Source organism: Lytechinus variegatus, chromosome 1, assembly GCF_018143015.1.
Source record: "Lytechinus variegatus isolate NC3 chromosome 1, Lvar_3.0, whole genome shotgun sequence".
In the NCBI taxonomy this organism is placed as follows: Eukaryota; Metazoa; Echinodermata; class Echinoidea; order Temnopleuroida; family Toxopneustidae; genus Lytechinus; species Lytechinus variegatus.
Window position 1 is genome coordinate 81186399 of NC_054740.1, and position 14127 is coordinate 81200525.

Here is a 14127-nt window from a genome sequence, read left to right on the forward strand (position 1 = left end):
GATATTAGCCTCTATTTTAGTCAACAGCAATCAAACAACAATATCAAGTAGAATGCAAATCAAATGACAAGACCTCGTTTGAGCTTCTTTGAGAGCCTGGATAATTCGACTTTATCGTGTATTCCTTTACAAAGAAGGGGAAAATTAGTCCTTTCGAATATACAAATATTTATTAAGTTTATTCATTTAAAGCAGAAAAAATTGCTATGAAAAAAATTAAATGTGCAATAAAGTTTGAATGCATAATGAAATACATGAAATGCAATTCTAAGAAATAAGGAATTGAGCAATGCAATATTTAGGATCAAGCGTTCTATCATATTTCCGTGGGTATTATACACAATTTCATTTAATTTAGTCAATTTTCAATAGTTACAATGTAATTTTTTGTGTGCATATTTATTATAAGCAATAGACATGTACAAAACCTCTACTTACAATACACTGCAGGCATCAAGATTATTATAAAAACAGGGTAGGAAAGGAGGACACTGCTAAAAAAATGAAACAAAAAAAGATGAGAAAGGGAAAGATGGAAAGGATTCAAGGAAGTGAAGGCAAATATATAAAATTGCTATAAAAACAAAATAATTATAAAGTTTATGACTTGTTATGTACATACACGACAGGGGAGTACACCATGCACAGACATGCCAGGTCGCCTCATTCGAAGCTTTAATGAGCGTCATTTCATTTACAATCATTCAAATAAAAAACCTAAAAAAGTATTGAATTTGTTTGTAAACATTTGCTTTACGTCAAAACACGTAACAATAGCCTCCCTCAAATAACATATATTCTATCAAAAAAAAAGTTCGGCCCATGCAAGCAACAGCTCTAATCGCTTCCCGTTGTATATAATCTCACGCTGTGGTAAATACGCAGATCCGTATAATCACTTCTGGTAAAGTCCAGGATTTTGCCTGATGTAATCACCTGAATTCAACAACAAAGCAAAACAAGGGCGAGTATCCTAGAAGGATTTGATTTCCTTGAATTCGAAGAGGGATAATTACTTGTTAGGAATAGTCCCTAGTTTGTGTAGCACTTGGTCCCAGTTGGATATTATGGGGGCCCCAGGAATATATAACCACTTTGACCTACCTGGCGGATGTTCCCAACCATTACCTGAACAAAACATAGACAAAAGAAAAACATCCTCATCTACGCATGATCTAAAGTATATTAAAAAAAAACGTTTGAATGGCTCTAATTTCAATGATTTTAGTTTTCTTCTTCAAAATATTTTTTTCAAAATTAAGCCTATGGGCATGATGGGAAGCAATTATTGATCTGTGTCCGTGAGCGCTGAAATCAGAGCCCTTGCAAACTACCGACTTAATGGCTGACTTCGCTTTTGTTTTCAGTCGGAACGTTGATTTGTATTCTTCATACATTTTTAATTTTCCTGGCACACCCCTTAATACGTGATATTCTAGGTACATGCTCCTCCACTCTCCCCCTAGATTCGCCCATTTGAAACGGATACAAGATTGAAAAGATGTCTCTAGCGATTTAGGAAACTGCACCTGCAAAGATCCCTGGCGTTATAATAACCGCAGATGATGCCAGACAATTTGGACAGATTACAAGCGTTTATCGACGTGAGGGCGTTGAGAATTTGATAAGCAAACAGTAGATATCACACTTTGAGTCCATACCAAATTTGGCTAAGAGCACCTCAGGCTTTTCATCTGCAAGGAATTGAATAAATTTTTCAGGAACCGCATTGATTGTGAATATTAAAGAAACTTATGAAACATATCGACGTTGTGTCAGTCTCTTTTCCTTCATTCTAACATCATCTTCTTCAATATATCATCTTTCGCTCATATTTCACTATCTTCTCCCGTTATATTGTATTCTCTTTTTATCTTTCAAAATATTCTCATCCACCTGATATCTGATAAGACTAATGCATGGTTAATTAATTTTGATAGAAAATTAATGAAAATAACTTCACTTAAGATATGTTTCAGATTTGAATCAAGAAACTTCTGGAATTGAAATATCTATGAAGTAAAGCATTATTTTTGGCAGATTATGTAAAGACCATCAAACTTTGAAGAATGTTGTCGTCCAAGACCCGGAAGGAAGGCTGCCTAGTGATTATTCGGCCCTAGGCAACGATATTTCTCGATTAACCCCACATATTCAACATCCCCTTTGCATCAATGACAGGAATTTGTGATCCCACAGGGCTCCGATTTATCACCATTGCTCATCAGATCATATAAATCAGGTGTTTTTATCTATTCCATGCCTGATTAATAAACGAAAAGCCTTGAAAGAATAAAAAGCTATTATCTTCCTTAAGTTAATAAAAATGATTGGAAGGTAATTATTTAAACCAAAGGCTCTCCATGAGAATGCCTGCATACGTTTCCCATTAAAGAACGATTTCTTAAACGACTCTTCAATATTTATGGCGTTTGAGCGAAGTGAACATTCCATGCCCGTGTGCGGAGCTGTCAATAATTAGTGAGGCCTTTTCAAATAGTCAGCAACAAAAGCAAAATAATATACAATACTTTTTAAAATGATAATAACAACGTTAAAATGTCTCAGGCCTTTCTTAAAAATTAATTCAGACCGCATCGCAGCGTGATAAAAATAGCAATGATATAAAATGAAAACGAAAGACCATTTGTGGCAAACGGGCTTTCACGGAAAATAGATTATTACTGAATCTCCTTGTGCTGAGTAATCTGAAAAGATTTCAATCAAACTAAATATTCATCTAATGCGTATCTATAGCATTGTTCGATAAAAAATTAACTGATATATATGGTTCCCCTCCAAACCCTTCGGAAGTAACACTACTCCGTCATTAGCTCCCATTCGTCCAAAATCGGAAGACGAATCGTACTAAAGCAGGAGTGTAAATCCGTAACTTATAATAACTTGAAATTATCACCTGTTAACCCTCTCTTTGAACACCAGAATAAAAGGTTATCACTCCGCGGTTTCATCTTATCCGTTGTGGGCCGGCGTTTTAGAGCAGAAGATCGATAGCCGTGTGTCAGACAGATTATAATACCTCACGCTCTTAGAAATACAATGTTCATTCTGTTTTCAATAACAAATGAAAAACTGTTCAACTAAATTCCTGTAGATAAAATAAAAACACAAGGGGATTTACTTATATATATATATATATATAGAGAGAGAGAGAGAGAGAGAGAGAGAGTTATTAAAGAAAATTGACACAAGTCATTCGGATCTTTAAAAAAATAGATAAAAGCCAGACGAGAAAAATCAGTAGCCAACCAATTTCTCTTCATTTATTTCTTCTCATTCGAAGTACTTTGTATTTTAACTTAATATTTTTGTTGAAAATTATTCCTTTTCTATTCAGCGACCAGGGATTTCGTTCATAAGTCATCTGCCATGAATAATATAGATTATTCCGGCACTAATCACTCTCTCTTGACTCTAAAAGGATTCGCATGAGATTCATATGTCATATAGATTCTACCATATTCTGTTATCGTAAGACAACACACCACACACCCCACACCCACACACACCCGCCATGATAGTTACAAGGAAACATTGTGATTCCTTTTCCACTTTCCCCTCTCTGTCTATCTCTGCAAATTCATATATTCTATTTTCCATTCTATTCATTTATTTTTCTTTCAATCCTTCCGTCAGTCGATCCACAAACCCATCTATTTATAGGCCCTATACACCAATAGGTAAAAAGATATCTATCGATAAAGCTAGCTATATACCTATACCAAATTTGTCCTTATCATATGACTGTTAATTCAAGCAATCTATCTACCCATCAATCGTTCACCCTTCTTGACCTGTTGACCAATGTATCTACATCTACCTGTATATTTGTCTCCGTGAATATATAGGAGTAACGGTTCCGACCCTGGCCTTTAATCAGAGGGTCGCCGGTGTGTTCGAATCCCACAGAATCTTAGCGTCTTTGGAAAATTGTCAACCCACACTTTGCCACTCTCCGCCCATACGTTGAATGAGTACCCGGAGACTTTAGCATTCTATTCATATGTTATGGTATCAAGACAGCACACATTATCATGATAGTTACAGGCAGTGGTGTACAGATGGGCGGGAGGGGCTCGGGGAGCCCTTGCCCCACCCCCATTTTTCACGAAAAAGAACAACAAGAAAGGAATAAAGAAAAGGAAAGAGAGAAGGGTGAAATATAACATTATTTTCTGAATGTCAAAATCTATCAAAAAAAATTGTAATAAAAAGGTCTAAACTTTTGCTCGATCGCAACTTAAAAAAAATAAATTTCATGCGATATACCATATCTAGCCCTCTCAAAACTTTTGGCTCATCACGCTACTGAATACAGGGAGATTTATTATGACACATCATAAGTCGTGTGTCAAGTTCGTTGTACTGATCCGTTCCGAAAGCAACATCTTGCAAAATAGGTCGCAGTTTGACCCAGAATGATGAACATGCAAAATGAAGAAAATCGTTGCGATGGCTGCCACAACTCATCGATTAGGTTGCATACTCAATGACTACGTCACCGGCTGGTATTAAAGGCAGCGCCGAACTTCTATGTCAATATTTTCGGTGTCTAACTTCATGGGTGTCCGAACTGATTCCCAAGTTCAATCAAAGGATCAATCCCCCTGAGATGCAGAAAGTCATTAAAACTTGCGTAATATCGAGAGGCAAATGACTTTCCGATTGACCTAATGCATACATTGAACCTAACCAGACGCCATTTTAGCTCTAATTTTCCATAAACAAGAGGGGGTAAACCTGCAATATTCACAATAAGAGAGAGAGAGAGAGAGTAAAGAAAATACAAAGAAGAGAAGAGAGGGAGAAAGAGGGGGAGGGGTGCTATGCATAATATACATGTACATCAATCGAAAAAGCATATTTCGTTTAATTTGTCAAGTTTTTAATTGAACGTCAGCAAGGGTTAAGAGAGTGTATTTTTGTTCTCGAAAAAATAAACATTGTAACGTCATCGTCATATAGTCACGTCGTTTTATCGCATTTTCTTTTTACAATTTAAACATCTGTATCTATTGTTTTTTTTTTTGAAATCATAATAACTATTATTCGTTTTCTTTAGATAGCGCAGTTTGCATTTTAATGATATCTCAACAAAACCTAACGTGCTTGTTCTTCTTTACCGTGTTTACACTTTATTGGCTTTCGGTTTAGAACCAAAAGCCAATTCAAAAGCCGATTAAGTGTAAACACGGTATTTGTCACGCCACTAAAGTGGCGTACAGATAGGGGCGCTTGTACCCCTCCCCAATTTGTCACAACCACACAAAAAATGAAGAAAAAGGTAAGAAAAAGAAAGAGAGAAAGATTTGAATGCGACATTGTTTTCTGAAGAAAATGTCAAAATCTATCACAAAATTGGATTTTAGTATAAAAATATTGAAAGTTTAGCTCACTCGTTCGCAACTTTTTTTTGTAAATTTTGCCCGTTACTCCCATTATGTCGCCCCCTCAAAATGTTTGGCTAATTACGCCACTGACCCACTGCGTTATGAACGTGGGTCCGCTGTAGTAAGAGTTCTTTTGAAAGTAAATTTTAATAACATGAAGGGGATTTTTCGTCACGTTGCATGTCGTCACATCGTGTCTGCTCGTAATGTAGATTTTCTTGTTTATATTCGTGGGATTAGTATATCAGAAGCGAATCATTACGCTGGTAAGCTGTATTGCCATTGGTCAGTTCATGATGAGCAAGTAATCCGTAAGAATCCAGTACGATAACCATTAAGCTCACTTCTCGTAAAAGGATTTTAGTTAAGGAGATTTCTCTGTGCCCAACCCTGACACATTATATATGAACATCGGTATTTCTTCTCTCTGCAATCCCTCATCATCTGTCTCTCTGTCTGTCTGCCTGTCTCCTTCCCATTCTTCCCCTTCTTTTTTTCAGGTGCAGATGAGTTTTAATATTTTCATACTATTATCATGACAACGTACCACTGGTGTATGTATCAAGGGGGGGGGGGCGGGACTTGGGGCCATAAGTAGCCCTTAGGGGTGTCGTGTCTAGTGGTTAAGATTCTCGTCTTTGAATTTGAGGGACGTAGGTTCGATTCCCAGACATAGCGTGTTTTCCTTCGGCAAGAAATTAACCCACATTGTGCTGCACTCAACCCAGGTGAGACGAATGGGTACCTGGTAAGAAGAAATTCATGGAATGCTTCAGCGCTTATTTGGCAACCCAGCTGAAGCCGGGGTAATCATTGTAATAGCAACGTTTGTATCCTCAGTCAGAAGCGCTTAGTAAATCCAGCTATATTATTATCATTATTTTTAAACAGGAAAAGGAAAGAAATCGAAAGGAAAGTGATGAAATATGAAATGATTTTCTGAATATTGTCAAAAATTAGCACTAAATTAGATTTCTGGTTCAAGAAAGGCCATTTTTTGCTCATTCGTTTCGCTCACTCGCTCATAAGAATCAGTTTCCGTACTCCATGTTTGCCCCCCACAAAATGTTTGCTCATAACGCCACTGATGGCATTATTTAGAAAGTATTAAATTCTTCTACCAATTATGAACTGGGATAGAGAGTATACAATCTAGAGGTTTTACGAAAAATAAAGATAGACTTTAAACCCCAAATGCTCTAAAAATTATAGCTTATACGCACTTAAAAAAATATATGCCGCCCAAACCTTCATTTCGTCTACAAGCACCAGTATCTACGATATGGAGGTCGTTTATTTTATAATGACATCATATCTCGTGGACGAAATTCATCTGTCACTTGCCTGACTTGGTTACGGTCGCATCAATGTCAATTCATAGGTTACTGACATGCTCTGCGAACAATTTTAGGAAAGGTGTATGATTACGGCGGGGATAGACGACGTTATGTCATGACATCATTCAGTAATTCAATTTTCCACCTTGTCATGAAACCTGTTCATCTCACTCTCCGTCCTAAGGAATAATTCCCGTTTCATCACCATTTTTAAAATCCCCATTTCTCTACTTGAACCCACCCCACTTACAGTCTTATCGCTGCTTCCCATTATTTCTTTCAAATAAACTGCGCTTCAAGCTTGTCCCCAATCCCCGTCTCCTTTCTTTTCTCCTCTCTGCTTCCCGCTCTTTTCTTTCTCTGACCCTCTCTCTTTCTTGGCGCCCCTTTCTTCCTTCATTGTCCAAATCTATTTATTTCCTTTAGCCAGCAATACTTACCCTTATCTGATGATATATTGTAAGATCGCTATATAATGAACATCTTATTACTATTATTATTATCTGTCATCCATCATTCTCTTACATTTCTTAGTTTGTACGTTATACCGTGTCTTTTTGTATTTTCATGCTTTATAACTATTGTCTGTGTATCAAACTTTTCTCTTATCTCTTTGTTATATTGCAGCTCATCTTTATATATTTTTTTCTACACTACCCTCTGTCAGTCGACCCTTCCATTTTCTCTGTCTCCCTCTCTTCAACCATGTCTCCTCACTCATCCCTAACGCCCCATCTCTCATCCAGTAGTCCCGTCTTCACCTCTCGCCAACCCGGCTCGCCCTCTTATTAGAGTCAGTAATGTGGCTGTACCGAATCAAAGCTCGCGGCTCGCATTTCATAACAAGATTCCCAACATTGGTTACATTTTCATGACCCTACCTTGAGGGCCATGGTGTCAACGCCATGAATTTGCCAGGCATGTACCCACTGCTACAAAAACTAGGAATATCGGCGTCGTGCAGCTGTCTCATAAGCAAAAGGCACTGCGTCAAGTTTAGCATGACTTGATAAATGATTGGATTATGAAGGGCCAAAATGTGAGCATTTTTTTTGCATTATTTTGATTGCATATTGTCTAATTTAATGGAAAAGAATACACATAAATATTAATGTTTTAATGTCAATCAAATTTTTAATGGGGAATGAAACCTTTGGAACAAGTAGGCTTGAGTCGAAACAGAAAAATCAAAGAATAAGAACAAAGAAAGAAGTGCGCACTCCCAATTCCTCCTCGGGTAGTTCCTCTAATAGGGACGTTGAGGAGTATCATCAAGAAGAAAAGTTTGAGAAAAATCGGACAAATAATGAGAAAGTTATGAGCAATTGAATATAGCAATCACTAATGCAATGTAGATCCGCCTATTGGCAATGCGACAAGGATGTGTGATATCACATGTGAACAACTTTCCCTTTGTAGAACATAAAATACCCTCAAAATGTCTCTTTTTGCTTTTTCTTATAGTGATACAAAACTCTTTATTCATGATGTATTATTTCAAAATCTGTATTACATTCCCCTTCTATAGAAAGAATACATGATCTACTGATAGATGTGAGAAAAGAGGCAATTTAAGTGAAATATAAACTAAAGCACATCTATGTCGCATTGCCAATTTGAGGATCTCCATAGCATTAGTGATCGCAATATTCAAAGGCTCATAACTTTCTCATTATTAGTCCGACTTTTCTCAAACTTTCGTTGATCTGTTTCTCTGATTTTTCTGTTTTCACACAAGCTATCTCGTTCCAAAGATTTCATTCTCCTGTAAGTGTTTCCACTTCAGCTTGATAATAAAAAAAATCCCGGATAAACATGTCCGGCTAACCATACCCCAGTGGTTCGTATTGTTGCTTGTGACTTTACCAAATATTGTTTTAAACGTCGGAGTTGTCGAAGGAAGGGTTGCGTCTCCACACAACTGGTCAAAATAAATGACATAAACGCACGTTTCTGATTATTTGAAATTAAGTTCCGTCGGTTTTGGAATTGAAGTTGATTACAACCTGTTCTGCAATGGGCCCCGTTTCTCAAATGATACATCAAATGCGTCCACCTGCCAACACAATTTTCTTCTGAGTCGTTTATTTCAACGGAAAAGTATTAAATAGGAACCAAATATTTGTGGCTTAATCCCTTCATCGTCTCATTGTCAAAACCTTTTCTCAGAGGTATTTACAAGAATTCTCTTCCAGAGAGCTTTTCGGAACCGGTGTGTTGGCTCAGTTGGTAGAGCGTTCGTCTCACAACCGGGAGGTCGGGGGTTCAATACCCCGTCCGCGTCAGACCAAAAGACGTATAAAGATAGGAGTTGCTGCTACCCGAACAATAAATTATGGATGGATGGAACATTTTTTTGAAGAACGTGTTGAACATGAGTGCCCATATAATTGCCAAAATAAGGACATTGGTCACTCTATTGCTTCTTTTCTCATATAAATTCAAAATTAAACGGAAAAGATATCATCTTAAACAATGTTATGTAAGGAAAATGTTAACCCATTTGCTACCTATAACTTTTGCAACTCTAAAAGTGGCTCCCGGGGGAGGGTCCCCTTGACCCCCATTGCATATTTCAATGGAAGAATATTTCTTAAATTATATGCTGTACTAAAGAGCATTTTGGTCAACCTTTTTGGGGAAAGCTCACCCTGTATACAGTGGCGCGCTTTGCTAAAAAAGTCAGTGTAGATCCAAGCATGATAAGAGAATGAAGTATTTAAAGAAATAAATCCTCTATAATTGACTGTGTGTGTTTGTACAAACCAATAAAACCACGAAGATTTGAGATGGTTTTCAATTCAACAGGCCTTTCTCGACGACAGATTTTTCACCGCTTTGTTAGAAAGTGAAAAGCATCAATACCGCGATTTGTAGCCCCAAGAGAGTTAGAATAACATGCAAATCCCCTCAGAAAAACAACAAGTGTTATCGGGATGGATAATTAGTCAATATCAATAGACGTTACATCGTAATGTAATAACGAAAGAAGGAATCAATTTCTTTTCTTGTAGCCCACATGTACATGTTGTGCTCCTCCCTTGCTATTCCACCAGCCAATCAGTGATCATATTTCAAAAAATGGCAATGGAAACAGTCCTTTCAGAAGCAAGTCGTGCATGTGATCGGCCTTGTCAGAGTCGTGTTGAAACACGGATATTTAGATCTTAATAGAACGTTGGAAGAATATACTTTCATTCATCATCGGTATTCAATGGAACATTCCACAGCCAAAGTTTCTCGGCTCGCTTGTAACTTTTTTTCATTTTTTTTCTAACTTTGAAAAAAAAAGACTGCACAGATATGGAGGAATACTGTTAACATAAAATCTGACGATTAATTACGCTTTTTTAAAATGTCATGTGTGGTTATAAAAATGTAGAACTAAAGGAAAGATTACCAATATTAACAAGATGTATGGGTGCTATGATGCGTTGAATGGGAATTCATGAAAAACATCCTTACAATGATGAATCTTGATTTCAAGTTTGGAAAAAACATGTTAGGGGGAGGGGGTTGCAACATATAGAGTAAGAATCAACCAAATTACAATAAACTGCAAACTAGTAATTAACATCCCTTCATTTAACTTGCAGAGCGTTCAGTCAACGGAAATACTTTCGTTTCCGATTTAGCAATATTTTTTTTCTCTTCATAAAAGTGACAACAGTTATTGAAAATTCATTTTTACATAATGGTGACCATTTTAACCGTTAAAAAGCATTTTATTTCTTATTTAATCATTTTAGTAGTTTGTAGAGAAATCCTCAGCACTATACTTTCAGGGTAAGATGTGAAAGCAGCGATCGCGATCATGTTCGCTTAAAAGAGAACGGGATCTAAATACTTTGTTTTGACAAATTGAACATGATAGCCGTCTTTTAGGCGTACCTTTGATATTTCCCATCATGTCAGAGCAAATAAAAACGGATAAATATGGATGTGGAGATTGTTTTCTGTCATGAATGCAACATCTTAAATTACCGCTTTCCGCTGCATTACTAACATGAACAAACTTGACATGACAACCCGATCGATTCAAACGTTAAACAAGTATCGGTAGGCGAAGGTGGATAAGTATTGGAGATTTAATCAGATAACATGAACAATATTTTGTAAGGTTTGAACTCATTGAATTCAATAAATAATATCACAAAACAATTTATTGAAATGTATAAACAAATGTGTTGATTAAGCAAAATCTAAATATTGTACCCTCCGATCGAAAGCGAATGCGTTTTTACGATGCATTTGACTCATTAAAATCCTTAATAACGTCATGAAAATAAAATTCATTCAAGTATAATCATTTTTTTTTGCTGTTTCAGATCCACTTCTGATATCTTTCTGCGGAAAACATCCCTAAAGATTAGTCGGTGACTTACCATCAACAAGTTGTCGTGACTGTATTATCTTCAAGAATTCTTTCAATATAGCGTCAACGTCGTAAACGAAATCTACGGTAAGTTATACTTTTGAATTATCAACGTGAAACGTTCGGGGTGAGATAACCTTAAATAGACGTCACCCTTTCTCAATTAAATAATATAGATATTTTATTTCGTAATTCTCCTGGAGAAATTACAGGAGATCCCGCCCGCGCATGCGCAGTCATTACGTTCGCAGCATTGATTTGGCAGTCATTTTCCGCCATTTGGGGTAAGATAAAAATTGCTTTTTCTTCCCCTTCTTCGAGTTGGTTGCTGGAAATTATGCGCTAGAGCTCTTTTCTATTACAACCTCCTTCTGATATCGACATTGGGTTCGAGTTGGAATACTTCATGACGAAAATACGATTATGAATCGTGATTCTTGAATGTGGGTACCAGCCCGCCGGCGACTCAGTCGCAGCGGAGTTCGGTTTCTCCACCGGGCCAGACGCCGGCGAAGCCGGGCGCAGGGACCCGTTCCACGAGCCAGCAACCAGCGTCGCATCAACAGTCTTCGTATTATTCGACTACAGTTATAGATAACTTCATGATAAAGGAGATATGATTGAATCTCCGTCGGGCTTTTCGGGCATAGGTACCGATATGGCACTATTGAAAGCCAAGCCCAATAAAGTTGTCAAAAACATAAAGGAGATATTAAATCTCCGTCGGGCTCTTCGGGCATAGGAACCGATATGACACCAACAAAGCCAAGCCCAAAAAGAATAAACCTTCCCCCTCAACTTCAAACTCTGAGTTTGAGGAGAGACTAAATTAGAATCGCTTTTGACTGAAGCACTGGAGAACCAGGCTTTTCAGAACCAGTCAGGGAGCCAGTTACTCCCCAGGCATACATGTAGGTCAGCCATTATCAAGATAGTATTCTGAGGCTGTCTTTTTACGATGATAATAATGGTTATGATGATCAGAATTCTTAAATACAGTTCCACGCAGGTCAGGTCCATGTGACCAATGTCAATGATGACAATTCACAAGCTCCAGATTTCGAGAGTGGGGAAGGTGAATGTGATGTGGGCCAATTAAGGCCCAGGCATACCGGCATTAGCCGCTAAGTTTGCCCAGCCCCGAGAGATGGGGCACGGCAATTGATAACCTTGGTCGATATGCCAAGAGTTAATGCTCCCATTTGGGACAAACTAAAACAAGTAGGCCTAACTAGACAAAGAAACCTGCAACTACAAAAAATTCAACGTTCACTAACCAGAGGTTTGACAGCATTCATGCAATCTTTAGACCCAGAGAATATTTCTGAAGCTCAACGTGATTGCCTCGCTTTGCTCAGCAATATCAATTTTGAGCTAAATTGCACAAGGAAATGTCTTATCAGACCTGATATGAATATGAAATTTACAACATTGTGCAAATCTTCCCAAGTGGGCAAGTTCTTATTTGGAGATGATCTTGCTAAGCAAGTGAAAGACCTGAGTGTGCAGCTGCAGGGATGATGAGAGGCCAATTGAAGGACAAGCAATTCAAGTCTCACACATATCACCCATATGCTAGGAATAAAACCAGTACTCGTGAATCTGGATGGGCTCAATCAGCCCAACATGATTTGTGGTCAGGCAACCAGAGGGTCCTTTTTTAGGGCATCCCCAGTGGAAACGACACAAGAACAAGGCCGTCATGACCAGTGGCAGAACCCAGGCTCGCAGAGCAGAATGCCTCTCAACAGCCCCTTTCCCCCAAAGCAGGGTGCATCTTGGAAGAAAACAAAGTAACTACTTCTACTGAAGAGACGAGTTAACTCAATGATTATTCAAAGTTTCCTATTGGTGGCCGAATGAGGCATTTTGTAAACAATTGGAAAATATTACTTCTGATCATGTCATCTTATCAGCTGTTGAAGGGTATAAATTAGAGTTTGAAAAATTATCTATTAAACCATACCGTTCACCACCCCCACACTGTTTTCATATCAGAACAGTTGAAGTAATTCAAATCAAGAAATTATACACTTACTTGAGGAAAAGGTGATTGAACAATGCTCCCATGAGAATGGAGAGTTCGTGTCCAACATTTTTATTCGGCCCAAGAAAAATACTGGGTTAATTAAGAGTTATTCTGGATCTTTCTGACCTGAAAAAGTATGGCTGTCAGCATTTTAAGATGGATAGCATACATACAGCAACACAATGTCAGAAAATCTGTTTTCTTGCCTCAGTGGACCTCCGGGATGCTTACTTTTCGGTCCCAGTTCACCCTTCAGATAGAAAGTACTTAAGATTTATTTGGCAAGACACGCTTGTTCAATTTACATGTTTACCAAATGGTTTGAGTACTGCACCACGGCTCTTTACCAAAATTTTGAAACCAGTGTTTGCCACACTGACACTGCACCAAGCAAACCACATCTTAGTGGGTTATCATGACAACACCATCATTATTGGTAACAATAAGGCCCAAGTACAGAAGGCAATTGATGCCACGGTTGGCCTTTTATCAGAGCTTTAGGTTTATTCACCCTGATAAGTCGGTACTCAAACCATTACAGGAAATTACTTTCCTTGGATTGGCCCTTAATTCAGTGAATATGTCCATTACACTCCCTTCTGACAAGGTAAATGAAGTTAAAAAGTGTTGCTTATAGGCCTCCTCCAAACTAACTTGCCTAGTATTAGAGCAGTCTCCAGAACAATTGGGAAAATTGTAGCATCATTCCCTGCTGTCCAATATGGCCCTCTTTTCTATCGGGCTTTGGAATTTGACAAAATTGTAGCACTGAAAATTAACAAAGGTCATTTTGATAGACTCATTCAACTCTCGCAGGCAGCTCGGTACGATCTTGAATGGTGGATAGCAAACCTGCACATTGTATACTCGTCTTTGAGAGTAAAGAACCGGACCTGGAGTTGTACTCCGATGCAAGCGGTTCGGGATGGGAAACTACATGTATAGAGCTAAATTCTAGTAAAGGTGGGCGATGGA

The 14127-nt window shown here is 37.9% G+C and overlaps 1 protein-coding gene across 1 annotated transcript in view; it reads left to right on the plus strand.

Moving 5' to 3' along the window:
* The window catches only part of LOC121424862 (oxytocin receptor-like), a 61173-nt gene that overhangs the window by 24831 nt on the left and 22215 nt on the right, over positions 1-14127 (plus strand). Inside the window, exon 3 of the mRNA XM_041620700.1 lies at positions 11077-11210. The gene's annotated coding sequence lies outside the window, so the exon portion shown is untranslated. The remainder of the gene's footprint in view (positions 1-11076; positions 11211-14127) is intronic.